Source organism: Hevea brasiliensis, chromosome 15, assembly GCF_030052815.1.
Source record: "Hevea brasiliensis isolate MT/VB/25A 57/8 chromosome 15, ASM3005281v1, whole genome shotgun sequence".
In the NCBI taxonomy this organism is placed as follows: domain Eukaryota; kingdom Viridiplantae; phylum Streptophyta; class Magnoliopsida; order Malpighiales; family Euphorbiaceae; genus Hevea; species Hevea brasiliensis.
The window spans coordinates 46,564,150-46,578,310 of record NC_079507.1 but is presented as its reverse complement, the minus strand read 5'-3'; the positions used below and the strand labels follow the sequence as shown (position 1 = coordinate 46,578,310).

Here is a 14,161-nt window from a genome sequence, read left to right as displayed (position 1 = left end):
TCAATCTCAATAATCAAATCAATTCATTTTCAAACCAACCTCATCATAAAAGAAACATTTCATTAATTACAAGACTCAAAAATTAATATTACAAAACTATACAAGTAAATGAAATCTCAAATTTACATTACAATGATTTGCATTTAATTACATACCAAATTATTTTACAAGAGTTTTTATACAACTGCTCAAATAATTTACATACATACTAATACATGTATACATCAAAACCTATGTACATGGGTATACCTATGATATACCTGGAGCTGATCTGAATGTGTCTTCAAGGAAGCTTACTCACCTGCTCTATGCTCTTTTCACATGCAATAGCATGCAAAGTTATCGCTGAGTGGTGAACTCAATGGTGCACAACTATAATTTAAAATATAATACCTTATATATATTGACAAAATTATAACAAATAATTTGGAAATCTTGAACTTCATAAAAATTCCAAAGGTTAAAATAATCGTTGCCAATAATATAAATCATTTGTTAAAATAACCTTGATCAAGAATTTCAATTTGTCAAATCACAACTGAACAATTAAAATAATTCTAGCAATTTTGGAAATAAACATTAATTTCAATAAAATCAAATATACATAAATCATAATTGAAATCACAATTCTTTACTATTCAAAAATCATTCTTTATCTCACTAACTCTGCAAGACTAATCCGAAAGGGCCATCTCTAGGGTGATTCTAACTCCCTATGGTCAGGGAGGTCGAATCGGGATTTTAACTTCTTATGGTCAGGAAGGTCGAATCATCATGCAAAGTACACACCATAATAATGAAACTTTTGAAAGGGCCATAACAAAAAACTTAGATCTAACTTCTAATAAGAGGAGAATCTAAGCTTGTGCACATACCATGGTAATCAAAACAAAGCTAACTCTATTGTCTCCTCAACAAATGAGAGAGATGGGTAATAACCTAGTCAAGCATCTATAATGAGATATAAAATACTATCATAAATCTCTTTGTCCTTTTTGTGAGAATAAATCACAACACAATTCGATTCAAAGTCAATTTCAATATTTAATAATTTTATGCTCATCACAATTCAAAACATAAATTTGTATTTTTCCATGCAAATTGCCCATCACAATTCAAAACATATTCTATCACAATTTTCCAAAACATAATTTATTCAATTCACAATAATGCTTAATACTTGTTGAAATACCATTTTACAAAGCTAAATTCATACATACTATAACAATTTCAATAATTATTGAATTAAATCCAATACTTGATAAACATAATACATAAGGAAAATACGTAATTTAATCCTATGAAATTTTCAGAACAAAATAAATTAAAAACTAGTTGTGCACAAACCTCTGATGAGTCACCTCTTGGCCTTAACTCAGTGGGTCTTTTCCCTTCCCAATGTCTTTTCTAACTGAAACAGACAATTTAAAGTGTTTCAGTACTCATTTAAATTATTTCTAATAATAAGGTTCAATAATTAAATTTTATTAATACTATTCCCTTTATTAGTCAACCTATAATGTTGACCTTTAATGCACACTAGGTGAATTAGTTTTAATGTCACTAATATATTCCATTTTTAATTCCTTACATGTTTATATATGTTGCAAATTTCATTTCAAAGCTTATTGCATTTTATTGCAATTATTCAGATTTCATGGCCAATGTTTACTGTCTATTAGACCATGCTACAGTGTAAATTTAACAGATTTCTCTTCATTAAATTGTTTCTCACTGTGTCTTCTTTAATTTCCTTTTTGAATCACTCCATTTGGAGTTGTATAACTTAAGTTATGGTCATTTAACCATAACTAGGTCAAAGTTAAATTTTGACTTCCTTATTAGGCATTTTCAGTTGTGACTTTACTAATTTATTTGGACTGTTTGTAATCACATTGAGGTCTGGCATTCTTCATAAGTATTGTTGCCCTATGTATTAGGGTCAATAAAAAATTTTACTTGTAATTTGTCAAGTCTTATAGAATTATTTATAGCCAAATTGTTGACTTAGACTCAAAGGACTTATATTGGCATGGTCCTTAATTAGGTCAATGGCTTTGACCTTAAATTCTGACCTTGTACATTTATAATTTGAGGAAGTTGTCTAAAACAAAGTTTTAGGTCCTTTTCTTAGCTTTCCAGATTGGTATGGATCATTACATTGGGAGATTTCTTGTGGGAGATATGCCTATTTGAATTTTCTGGACTTAATGGTTAATTGTACCAATTTCAGATTTTATATATCAATTTGATCAAACTAATTGACCTATTTCTCTTGGTTTCTGGGTTTTGGTCCAATTACCAATTTTGTAGGTCTATGTCTTATTGAATTTTTGGCACTGATTTCAGGTCATTTGGAGTTTTCTGGCCTAAATTATGGTCATTTTACTAATGCTGGTCAAGTTGCACTTATTTGACAATTCTAGGTCACTTTTAGGTCAAAGTCAATTCGGCCAGTTTTTGTAATCCAACTTTGGCGATCATTTTGACTAGGAAATTGGCATTTCTGGGCTTAGTAGTCTTCACCAAAGTTGTAGCCCTATGTCTAAGCTTTCCAACGGTATAAATTTTAGATCATTTGGACTTGTATACAAGGAGTTATGGTCATTTCTATGATTACTGTTCAACTAGTCAAATTTCAGGTTTGCAATGTTACAATTCCGGATTAGGTCAATTTTCGTGTCACTTTCTGGACAGAATTTAGGTATGCTTTCTATATGAAAATTGGCCTCATACCAATTGGGGTCACAATTTTACACTTATAGCTCAATTTAGCTACTGCCCTTATATGCTTTCCTTAAACACCAATCACATACACATTTACGTGCTGAATTTTAAACTTCACTTACCTAATTCTGATTTGGTATGGTACCAAATCCATTCATTACATCACATTATAGTTAATTTGGGCAGAATATAATCACCTTTAATACACTAAATATCATCCCAAATCACGAAGTCCAAATTCTAACAATGCATACACATAAACACTCCTAAATTTACATGTATCTTCCACTAGTAATTTACATATACATTCATCAATCTTTAATACCACAATTCATCAATCCATTCCATGAAATTAAACACTCCTAATTGCATCATAGGGTTGCCGAATTGTCTAATTGCCCATATCTCCCTCAATTGCTTTCAAGCACCCAAAATCAATTGCTCAATCATCACATACACATAAAATTAGCTTACTAGCACATTAAATCACCTTAACCAACATTAATTCCCAACAATACATGTAAGAATAATTCATTACCCATGCAATTCCATGGCTGCCACTTTAATTAATTACAAAGAAAATTCCCAATTCAAAATCAAATTCCAATTCAATTACTCAAACTCAACATACACTTAAAATTAACTTGCTAGAACTATTAATTACTTCAATTCCCATCAAATTCATGTGAAAACAAATCAATTCCCTTTACTCACCATGGCTGCCAAATTCAAGAATTATCAAAACTCAATCATATCCTTAATTTTTCTTCACCATTCAACTTGTCTCAACCTCAACACAAAGTTTAATTAAGGAAGATAAGAAAACTAGCACTAACCTTTTGTGGAGCTTGCTAAAACTTCATCAAATACTTCCCTTTTTGCTCTCTATGTGTTGCCCATGAGGTAAGGACAAGTTCTTGTGAAGGCACTTGCAAAAATCATGGCTTGAAGATGGACCTTTGAAGCTTGCATGAAGGGACGGCAATGTTGGAAAATGGAGAGAAAACAATTCGGCAATGTTGAAGGGAGAAGATGAAGATGATGAAATGGCATCCTATTGTCTTCTAGTGACTATATATAATCTCATTTAGTGGAGCACTAAACACCATTAACATTAAAATATGTCAAAGTTTCCCTTAATTGCACTAATGCCCTTATATTCCTTTAATTTATATTATGTGTAATATTTCTTATTTCCATGGCATTTCCAAAATTTAATACCATTTATTTTTAATAGACATTTAGGTCAAAAGCCAACTCTAGGTGTCAATTAACCAAAATGCCCCTCTTCGGGTTATATTTTCGATTTTTCAGTAACATCGATTTTTGTCGATTTCTTAATTTTTCATTTTTTTTTGGTACTAAATCATTATTTTTTCTTTAACATTTCTAATGTCAATTATAGCTCTATAGGCCTTTAATTATGTCTCGAATTTTAATTCTGAGGGTTCCCCGCAGTCCTGAGGTCGACTATTGCCTGCGCCGTAACTTTCCGGTGCGGTCACCCATCGCTCCGGTGTCGGCTCACTTAACCTAGTTTTATTTCCTCTCTTTATTTTTCCTTAATTTTTATTGTATTTTCTTACCTTATATTTCATCATTTTATGTCAGTTTATTATCAATGAAGTGTAATTCCAGACATCCTGACTATTCGGACCGACATTAGGTCACCGAAGTAGTCGAATGTACGGACTACGTAAAGTGAGGGTGTTACAATAAGTAACTAAGGTGACACTCTCACACTACTGCAGAGCTGGTGGACATCTCTATCTGTCCCTACTGCTGCTGCTGCTGCTGGTGGTGGTAGTAGTCTCCAGTACCTACGCGATAGAAAAACCAACGCGCTAAGCATATTGCTTAGTGGTGCATAAATTGAAATAAAAATAACTAAATAACTAAAATAATTATTCTAATTATAACTTTATAAAGAAATATAGATTTTATGAATTTGAAATCTTTTACATGTTTATAGAACTTTGGAAGTAATTAAGTTAATCATGATCTTTTTTTGTTCATTTATATCATGTTCAGTCTTATTACTCAAATCTGTAATCTCTTCATATAATTGTTTAAATTTTAAAGTTTATTACTCATATCTGCGCCCAACTAACCTATAACAAACTATAAAGACTGGATACAAGGGAGTATACTAGTTAAACATCTGTATGTCTAACATGTTGATAAGTGCATAATTTATTAATTTTACTTCCATTACATTTAGTGTTTCTAGGGTATCTTTATGCCTAATTCAGTTGATTAAAGTATAATTATCTATTAGGCATATGTTTAGAGAGTTGTTGAAATAATTATGTTAAATGGAGAAATTTTCAGCATTTGCATTAATTTGACTCTTGCTGTATTTTTCAGGGTTTTGGTGAAGTCCCAGAACATAGAAGTGTGGAAGGAAGCTTGGAAAGATCAAAGGATTGAGAAGCATTATTGATACAAAGTACATGGGTCGTGTAAGCACAACCATGGACCAGTGTAACATTTTACCGGAAGAAACCCAGAGAACCGAGGAAGAAACAAAGTACACGGGCTATATAACTTGACCCGTGTAAATCTTGGAGACCCGTGTAACCTTCTATGCCAATGCAAGACATACCCATTCAGCTCCAGTAAGTTACACGGCCCTGGGCCGTGTGTCCGTCGACAATCAGTATCCTGATTTTGCTCCAGTTGTAGTTTTTGATAGAGAGAAAGACTCTTAACACCTCAGGGACTCTAAAAACCTAACCCTAGGCCATTTATTATAAAGAGAAGAGGTAGCAGCCGATACAGGGAGGAAGACCTTTGTTCTCCATAGACATTCTAGATTTCTTCAATTTTCAATTTTATTTTTCTGTAAGCCATGAATATGAGTGGCTAAGTTCTTAATTCAGTTTAATGGATTCAAGTTCCTTTGCATGATTTGTGAGATAGGGTTCTTAATTTAATTTATGTCTTTTTGAATATCTATTGTTTTCTAATTTCATTGTCTTTGATCTATTGAATGATTCACTAAAAAGGCTTATTAGTTAATTGTTTGATGTGATCACTTGGTAGTTCATCTCCATAATCCGTAATTGTTGTGTAAGATTGAACATGAGTAGCAATTAGATTTTATTGATTATGATCCCAGTTTTCGATAATAACCTAAGGAAACAATAGGGTGAATTAAATGATTTATGCTTCATAAATTATTGTTCAGCTTAACTACTTCCTATTCGTAAAGCAGTTATTAATTTGATGAGGATTGCTTAATACCATTTCAGTTAATAATTAGAGTCAACAAGAGTGCTGGGCTTGAATTGATGAGTATAGAGAAGTTAGGAATTTTACCTCACTGTTTGGTAATTCTACGTTAAGTATTCAATAAGAGATAATTGTATTTCTTTTGTCTATGATTGAATCAATGCATTGAAATGCGAATTACCTTGGACTAAAGTTTGTTTAATTTGAGAGTTTCTTTTTTAATTTTAGATCTTAATTTTTTATTTTTTATTTCTTCTTTGGATTGCGAATTACCCCTTCCCCCCAATCTTTGTTTCTTTTTCCATTACACAAGTGCACAAAATTTAATAATTCAGTCTCTAGGGTTTGACCTGGATTTACCACTTACTACAGAAAATATTTCATACCTGGTAATTTCAGTTATTTTAATTTTTAGTAGATTCGACAGCCATCAAGAATTTTAGCGCCGTTGCCGGGGACTGAAATTTATTGGATTTTGTGTTTTTGGTGTTAGGATATTCTGTTATTAATTTTATTGGTGAAGTGTTTCTATTTTTAGGTTTCTGGAAAAAAATTATGGTGTTACTATTCATCGATAGATTTTTGGTTGAATTTAGAGGGCGGCCCATACCTATTTTGAAGGAAACGACATTCTGATCAAGACCAATCAATCCATAGGATTCCTTGGCCCCACCCTCTTGAGGCCAAATTCTATTGTTTTCTAGGGTTTTGAGGCATTTTTCTATTTTTACTTTGATTTCTTTTTGTTTATGACAAGAACTTCTCAATCTGGTGAGTTCATCTTTGACCCAGAATTAGAAAAAATAGCTAAATAGTTGAGAAAATTGGCTAAGCAGGCTAAACAGATTCCTAGTACATCTGAAGGAGTCCAATCTTTAAGGGAGTTAAGTTTGGATTCGGATTCAAATTCAAATTCTGAAAACGAAACCATGGTTGCTAGAACCTTGAAAGAGTTGGCTGCTCCTGATCTAAACCAATAGCTTTTGTGTATTTAATACCCTATTTTAAATGTTGCTTTTGAGTTGAAATCTGGACTAATCCATTTATTGCCTAAGTTTCATGGTCTTGCAGGTGAGGATCTACATAAGCATTTAAAAGAATTTCATGTTGTGTGTTCCAGCATGAAACCTCAAGGAGTTTCAGAGGATCAAATCAAGCTTCGAGCTTTCCCTTTCTCACTGGAAGGCACAGCTAAGGATTGGTTGTTTTACCTTCCTTCTGGATCTGTCAACTCATGGAATGGGATGAAGCATATATTTTTGGAGAAGTATTTTCCTGCTTCCCATGCTGCCAACATAAGAAAAGAAATTTGTGGCATCCAGCAGTACAATGGAGAGAGTTTGTATGAGTATTGGGAACGATTTAAGAAACTGTGTGCAAGCTGTCCCTATCATCAAATAAGTGAGCACCTCTTGATTCAGTATTTCTATGAGGGACTTCTACCAATGGACTGCAGTATGATAGATATTGCTAGTGAAGGAGCTTTGGTTGACAAGACACCAGAAGAAGCAAGGAGGCTGATTACTAACATGGCAGCAAATTCTCAGCAGTTTGGAATGAGAATGGATCACACACCGATGAAGGTTAATGAGGTAAGTACATCAAACCTTGAGAAACAGATTTCTTATTTAACTTTTTTGGTGAGGCAATTGGCTGTAGGGAACATGCAAACTGTTAAGTTATGTGGAATTTGCTCGGGTTCGGGTCATGCTACTGACATGTGTCCTACGTTACAAGAGGATGAATCAATGTAACATGCTAATGCCATAGGACATTATGGGCAGCCACAACGCAGGTATGATCCCTTTTCTAGTACTTATAATCCAAGATGGCGAGATCATCCCAATCTGAGTTATGGGAATCAACCGGTGCAAAACTAATACCAGCAGCAAAGACCACAAGTGAATCAACCACCTCCACCTCCCTCAAATCAAGGTATGTCACTTGATGAAATTGTTAAGGCTTTGGCCAACAATACACAATAGTTTCAACAGGAGACCAGAAATAGCATTTAATGTAACATCCCTTACCCGTCTACAGTGTAGCCGAGCAAGGCGTGCGACATGGAGTGCCAGAGCACCTGATCTTATCTGATTTCATTACAGTTTTTAATATACTTGTAGGCTATTTTTGTTTTCTATTAAAAAACTAATCATTTTAAAAAGTTGAAAAATTTTAACAAAAACTGGCAGAGTGCGGGCTGTAATTTGAACTAACAGTTCTTCTGAACCTGTCAAAAATAGTTCTCAATATACTCAACAACTCAAACTCAATAGTTTCAAAAATTTTCAAACATAATGTATCTCAATACCGTATCCAGATTTCTCAGAAATCTTATCATATTATCAACATCTCAATATTCACAAGTACAATCTCATTATAACTCAAATTCAATTCACATATTAAAATACTTGCTTCAGTAGCTTCCATAATTCACAGATTAATTACAAGAGTTTATTTTGTACAGGATATACAAATAATTTACAATGTGCTAGGAATGAACAATATACATAACATGTATAAAATGAGCCCTATTTACATGCATTGCTGAGAAGGTGACAATCTTGAACTCTTCTAACACTTCTGCAAATCTGGACTCCAAAAATCTCAGTCAACAGTCTACTGGTTTTACCTTCAGTACCTGCGTGAGGAAGCAATTTCATCGCGCTAAGCATTTCTGCTTAGTGATGCAATAGTATAGTAAGAAATAATATATACAAATAAAGAAATAAATAAATCATAATTCGGATACTCAGGAATCAATTTAATTTGGTATGGTATTTCTAATATCAACGATCTTATATACTAGTTTGTTCCTCTTTGGAAGTGCTTAGTCTATAACTTTTCAGTAATACTACTCAGTATACAAATTATTCTAACGGTATTGTATCTCAAGTCTCTACGGTTCTGCAATTTATATTTTTGTTATGTTTCTTTTGCTAATCTCTTTTACTCATTCATTCAATATTTAATTTAATTGTACTGAAATTTCAATATACTTAACTTAACTTAGCTGCCTGAATTGAATAATATTTTAATTGACTGCCCATGTAGCCTATACACTAACCAAACTGGATAAACAGATATACTAGCACTGGGTACCTAGTACCTCGGGCCGTCACACCATTGGTCACAAAGTGTCTCCCGGTGTGCAAATAGTGTGGCTAAAAAGCCATATAATCAATTAGGCATTAAGCCTAGTATAATAACACAATCTGTATAGCCATAGGCTATTAAAATCATAGTATGGCATAATAAGCCATAAAACACAATATGACGTAAAGTCATTTACAGAACAACTATCAGAATTTTATTGGCATCCCAACCTATCCAAACTAGTCAACTAGGCAAATTAGGGCATAGTACAAGATTAAATATTCATTTTTAGGTTTTACTGGTCATTAAACAATTCACTAATCAATGAAAATATTGACCTTTTCATACATCATGCATAAGTTGATTCTAGTATCAACATGTCATAATTAGTAATTCAATATGCTGTCAATATAGTGCAATTTACCATTTTTACAAGTTGGCATTCACTGCCAAATTGCTTCAAGCATCATTGTATGTAAATGTCAAATTCTCAATTTTTATGTGCTAGATTGGTCTAACTTAAAGTCCTATTTCTCTTGGTTTTTAGCTTCTGGTCAAAGAAGCAAAATTGTAGCTCTGTGTCTTATCGCACTCTGGGCAAAATTTCAGGTCATTTTGAGTTATATAGGCCAAGATATGGTCAATTTACTAAAGCTAGATAGATGGCATCTTTAGTGTAAAATTTGGTCAATTTTAGGTCACTTTTAGTTTTGGTAGTTTTGGTACCTGAACTTGTGCAAGCTATTTGACTTGGCTCTGGCCATTTTTGGGCTTTGGTGTCTTTATAAGAATTATAGCTCTATGTCTTATTGCACTCTGGGCAAAATTTCAGGTCATTCTGAGTTGTATAGACCAAGATATAGTCAATTTACTAAAGCTGGACAGATTGAACCTTTAGTGCAAAATTTGGTCAATTTTAGGTCACTTTTAGTTCTGGCAGTTTTGGTACCCGAAATTGTGCAAGTTATTTGACTTGGTTCTGGCCATTTTTGGGCTTTGGTGTCTTTATAAGAATTGTAGCTCTATGTCTTATTATACTCTGGGAAAAATTTTAGGTCATTTTGAGTTGTATAGACCAATTATATGGTCAATTTACTAAAGCTAGACAGATTGCACCTTTAGTGCAAAATTTGGTCAATTTTAGGTCACTTTTAGTTGTAGTAGTTTTGGTACCCGAACTTGTGCAAGCTATTTGACTTGGTTCTGGCCATTTTTGGTTTGGTGTCTTCATAAGAATTATAGCTCTATGTCTACCCTATCCATGGTAAAAATTTTAGGTCAATTGGATCTGTTTTGAGTGAGTTATGGTCATCCTAATGACTACTGTTCATATGGTCAAAAATCTGGGCCTGCAAGGTTGCCATTCCAGATTTGGTCATTTTTAAGGTCAGTTTCTAGGCAGAATTTTGGCAATATTTCTACATGAAAGTTGGCCTATTTGGTGTCTAGTTTCACCCTCCATTGGCCTCATGCCAATTGGGTCACAGTTTTGCACTTATGACCTACTTTAGGTGCTGCCAACATACACAACCTGCATTTGAATATCACACTTCCAATATTGACAATCCTCCTCCTCCCTGTAGGAACGGAAGTGTGAAAAACACAAGTTTATACCATTGAATTCAAAAATTTTCATCTAGGGTCATATGCATCATGCAAGATTTATTTTTATCTATTTGATTTCAATGATAAACAACATATTAAAACTCTTTTAATATGTTTTTGGATCTGTATTTGCCATTTAAGATTTTAAAATTAATCAGATTAATTTTAGAACCCTAGATTAAATCAAGAACGATTACACTAACCTTTTGATGCATTGAAGCGTGTCTGCGCCTTTGAGATTGGTCTTCAGGACACCAGATGTTGTCCCTCTACCTTGTCCACACCAAAAACACCTATGGCAGCCCTTGAACAACTTCTAAAGCTTTTTCTATTAATTAGCTACCTTTTAAGAGATTAAAAATGTAAACAGGACACTAGAAACAATTTCTAGTGTTCTTAATTCAAGAGACTGATGGCTAATCTCTTTGAATTGATGAGAGATGAAGAAGAATAGATGAAGAGCCACAAAATGGCGTGACAAAGGAGAGGAGTGGCTGCTGGTTGCTTTTTCTTTTCATAACAACACTTAAATAGCTAGGTTAACACATTAAACCCTTGCCACATGTCACCCTTTGATTAGCTCTAGGTTTAAGTGACCCAATCACATTGTGCCAAGTGTCAAACCTATATTTAATCTTGATTTTAATCATCTTCCATGATTAAAAAACATTTGGCAAGCTTATGTGTAATCCCATATGTCACCATCTCATGATGCCACGTGTCACACTGTGAAATAACCAAAATGCCCCTGTGTCTTAATTTTGAGTTCTCAACCCAAAATAATTATTTCTCTTCTTCTAATTAATTTATATCAAATACAAATTAATTAATTAATCTCTATTAATTAATTTCTCATTAATTAAATTCATATTTAAACACTTTAAATATAAATTTAATCTATACTACACATCCAATAATCTAGATTTGGTTTCAAGTCATGCTAGGGACTTTGCAATTTAATTGCAAACCAAACCTATTTAATTAATCAATTAAACTCTTTAATTAATTAATTAAATCATATTTAAATAGGTGATAACTTGTGTACGTGTGTGACTTACTAGGCTCATCACTAATTGGCAATGAGACATTATATCAACTCTTAATATCATCAGAACTCTTTCTTACCATAAATGATTTCTCTAAATCATTTTATGCACCTCATAGACCTTGGTTAACACCTAGCATAGCATGCCATGGCCACCCAATTAGTAATAAGGTTTACCTTAAATGAACCTATAATCATATGTTACCATGCACTAGAATCTTTCTATTACAAAATCCCAACTCAAGCTGGAGTCATGGCTTATGTCAAACTCCATTTGCTATGAATATTATGTTCTGTTTTAATTCCAATTCTTGATTAAAAAGATTTTCTCATCAGAGACTCTTTTCTGAATAAATCTATCTGTCCTGGCCAGGAACTTGAAACATCAAGAACAATTAAATGAACATAGGATTTTATCTCTATTTACTTTGAGGAACATATTCCATCTTGATCAACGCCTACCTCCATATATAACTAGTAGGAGCCAACAGATGCCCATATACCCATACACAGTACAAGCATGAAAGCAGTATCAAACTCAAACTACCTATATATAAGATAACTGTGTTATCTCAGGTCTAAAGATTATATGCACTGATATGATTTATGACAAAACATTGACAAGAGTAAACTCCATGTGCTTGTCATAAGTGTCACTGGTTCGGCCTACTTATCATTTATAAGTGCCTATCATGTTTGTTTTATGGCATGAGACTGACCATTCCATCTTATTTATATCTCATATAAATAACTTGGGAACAAACATGAATACAATCTTTCTGGATAAGTCATGTCCTTATTATGAAGTATCCTTGATTGTGAACCTATTTATGATACTTTGTGCTAGAAATATTGTCACTCATATTCTTAATAACTTAAGAATAATATTTCTAACAAAATATCAATGGACCTTTTCTATTACACATAAATATATTATGTAAACGGAAAAGTGAAAATGCCTTTTATTAATAAAAATATGTACAAGATACATACTAAATGACATGCTCTAGGGCATACTACTAATACTCCCAATACTTCAACATTTAATCATGGAACTTCTATATATATTGTACACAATTTTCAGCAAGCATTTTGGGCAGAACACTCAAGTGCTCAATGCATACAATACGCCATTCAAGTTCAACATTTACTTCCACCAAAAATCCAACATACCTCAATACCAATATTACACATATACTTCCATGGCAACTACACATGTTGCCCACAATTCAACACCTTCATATCTCATCAATAAATTTCATTAACTCACACACAAATTCATGAGATTCAAGGCTGCTCAACATGGCAGTTTACTAAAGCATCAAAGTTCCAGTTTTAAACCCTTAATTCAAGCACTAACATGCACATCCTTGGATATTAAATTACTACAACTTCTATTTGAGTTAATCAACCTTAATTCCCATCAAATACATATAAGAATAAGTCACTAACCATGCATTTTCATGGCTGCCAAAACTAAGGTTCACCAATACTCATCATTTCTTCAATTTTTCTTAGCAATTCAACTTACCCAAAACTCAACACAAGGATTATTGAAGGAAAATGGAAAGATTAAGCACTAACCTTTGTTTAGAGCTTGCTAAACCTTGAAATTTCTTCTTTTTCTTGCTGCCCAAAGCTTTCCCATGGTGTGATTGTTAGTAGTATGCCCTAGAGCATATCATTTAGTATGTATCTTGTATATATTTTTATTAATAAAAGGCATTTCCACTTTTCCGTTTACATAATATATTTATGTGTAATAGAAAAGGTCCATTGATATTTTGTTAGAAATATTATTCTTAAGTTGTTAAGAATATGAGTGACAATATTTTTAGCACAAAGTATCATAAATAGGTTCACAATCGAGGATACTTCATAATAAGGACACGACTTATCCAGAAAGATTGTATTCATGTTTGTTCCCAAGTTATTTATATGAGATATAAACAAGATGGAATGGTGAGTCTCATGCCATATGACAAACATGATAGGCACTTATAAATGATAAGTAGGCCGAACCAGTGACACTTATGACAAGCACATGGAGTTTACTCTTGTCAATGTTTTGTCATAAATCATATCAGTGCATATAATCTTTAGACCTGAGATAGCACAGTTATCTTGTATATAGGTAGTTTGAGTTTGATACTTCTTTCATACTTGTACTGTGTATGGGTATATGGGCATGTGTTGGCTCCTACTAGTTATATATGGAGGCAGGTGTTGATCAAGATGGAATCTGTTCCTCTAAGTAAATAGAGATAAAATCCTATGTTCATTTAATTGTTCTTGTTGTTTCAAGTTCCTGGCCAGGACAGATAGATTTATTCAGAAAAGAGTTTCTGATGAGAAAATCTTTTTAATCAAGAACTGGAATTAAAAGAGAACATAATAGTCATAGCAAATGGAGTTTGACATAAACCATGACTCCAGCTTGAGTTGGGATTTTGT

At 33.0% G+C, this 14,161-nt stretch overlaps 1 non-coding gene across 1 annotated transcript; it reads right to left on the bottom strand.

The window, feature by feature from the left end:
• Positions 1-7,253: 7,253 nt before the first annotated feature.
• On the bottom strand, positions 7,254-7,360 carry LOC131174268 (small nucleolar RNA R71). Its single transcript, XR_009144516.1, has one exon. It is a non-coding gene; the product is annotated as a small nucleolar RNA R71 (small nucleolar RNA).
• Positions 7,361-14,161: the final 6,801 nt, after the last annotated feature.